Source organism: Cibotium barometz, chromosome 2, assembly GCF_041138505.1.
Source record: "Cibotium barometz isolate CiBa-2024 chromosome 2, ASM4113850v1, whole genome shotgun sequence".
In the NCBI taxonomy this organism is placed as follows: Eukaryota; Viridiplantae; Streptophyta; class Polypodiopsida; order Cyatheales; family Cibotiaceae; genus Cibotium; species Cibotium barometz.
The window spans coordinates 11636873-11639065 of NC_141047.1; the positions used below are offsets into that span (position 1 = coordinate 11636873).

General features: G+C 48.2%; 1 pseudogene; it reads left to right on the forward strand.

Moving 5' to 3' along the window:
• The first annotated feature begins 872 nt into the window (after positions 1-872).
• On the forward strand, positions 873-1138 carry LOC147640642 (small ribosomal subunit protein eS27y pseudogene; annotated as a pseudogene).
• The last annotated feature ends 1055 nt before the right edge of the window (positions 1139-2193 follow it).

The following is a 2193-nucleotide window of genomic DNA, read 5'->3' on the forward strand; positions in this document are numbered from 1 at the left end:
CTCTCTCTCTCTCTCCCCCTCATCGACCACCCCCTCTCTCCCTCTCCCTCTCCCTCTCTCTCCCTCCCCCCTCACCCCACCGACCACACCCTCCCTTCACTCCTCACCAACCACACACTCCTCACCCCCCTCGCCTCACCGACCACACACTCCCCCAATCCCTCACTCCTTTCCCACCAACCAACTGCCCCACCCCCCTTGCTTCTCTCCCCCTCGTGTCATTGGGCACCGACCAACCCTCCTTGCTCACTCACCTGTGCCCCCTCTCTCATCAACCACCCTCTCCCTTCTAATCGACCCCACCTCCCGCAACCATCACCTCACCGAACCTCAACCCCCCTTATCTATCGCTCACCGTCACCCCCGAGCGCTCACTAACCCTCTCTTTTCCCTCTCACTGACCAACCCGACCACACCCCTTCCCCTCTCTCTCTCTCTCTCTTTCCCCCATCACCGACCACCCCAGCCTTCCTCTCTCGCCTCACCCCCCTCTCCCTCTCTCCTCTCCTACTGACCAGACTGCCCCCTTTGACTCATCACCCCGCCTCACCGGCCCCCTTGTGCTTAGCCATCCCCTTTGCCAACTCATCCCCCTCACCCGTCCTTTGTCTCATGTGTGCAACCCCCACCCCTTCGCTGCACTCACCACCCTCCACTCCCTTGTCTCCTTCTCTACCTCACCCTCCCCCTCTCTCATGCGCCAACTCCCCACCCCTCCAGCGCCCCCTCCCATACGCAACAATCACCTCCCCTCGTCCTCCTCTCTTTTGCGGTTGTTCACCATTGCTAGAGCCCTTTGCGCTATAGGCCGTTGCACAACAGTGCTAACGAGCTATCCTCAACCTTCCGCCCCCCCCCGCGCGACAATCATCATGGTTATCTCTCATGACATTGACTTATTGCACCCTCCTGTAGAGGTGGAGAAAAAAGAACACAAATTGAAACCTCTTGTGCAGTCTGCAACAAATTCCTTCTTCATGGATGGGAAATGTCAGGATGTTTTAGCCTCACCACCATGGTATTTAGTCACTCCCAGAGTGTTTTGCTATGTGGAAATCGTTCTACCATCTTATGCCAGCCAAGAGGAGGCCGTGCCCGACTTACTGAGGGCAGCTCATTTTGAAAGAAAGGAGATTGATCAATTTTAGCACATTGTCAACCTGAGTTCTTTGACAAGCCTCTTGGATTTGTACTCTAGGTAAACCTTCCTGCCACGGCCCACCACACCATCCCCCCCCCCCAAAAAAAAACCTTGGCTGACCTTGCCACGAAAGACGTCCTTCATTGACTCCCAGTTAGCTATGTTGCAACCGTTTCACTTAGGTCCTCGTGACCTTAATCGACAAGATAGTCAAAATGCTTCCCCAACATTCTTGATATAAAATAGTCTTTAAAAAGAGGTTTTATATACAAATACAATTTCCAACAAACTCCCATCTTTCCACATCATTTCTCGTTATTCCACACTATTCTACATCAATTCACATCGCTTTATTCCACATCCATTCATATCTTTTTCCACCATCAATTCACATCGCTTTATTCTACATCCATTCATATCTATTCCCATCATCCTTCATCCATTTACATCCATTCACATCTATTCACATCTATTCACATCAATTCTCATCCATTCACATCATATCACATCTATTCACATTCATCTACATCACATCACATCCATCCATTTACATCCATTAAGATCCACATCACATCTCATCACATCCATCCACATCACATCACATTCATTTACATCCGTTCAGATCCACATCGCATCTCATCACATCCATCCACATCCCATCACATCCATTTACATCCATTTAGATCCACATCACATCACATTCATTTACATCCATTCATATCCACATCACATCTCATCACATCCATCCACATAACATCACATTCATTTACATCCATTCAGATCCACATCACATCTCATCACATCCATTCAGATCCACATCACATCACATTCATTTACATCCATTTAGATCCACATCACATCTCATCACATCCATCCACATCACATCACATCAATCCACATCACATCCATTCAGATCCATTCACATCAGTTTGAGAGTACGATTATTTTACTTTTGATACTGACAGAACTTTTCTAGGTCTCTGCCAATTACTTGGCTTAGTTAAAGGTAACTTTTTCTCGATTCCATTAAATCTAAGTATCAGAGTGTTGTT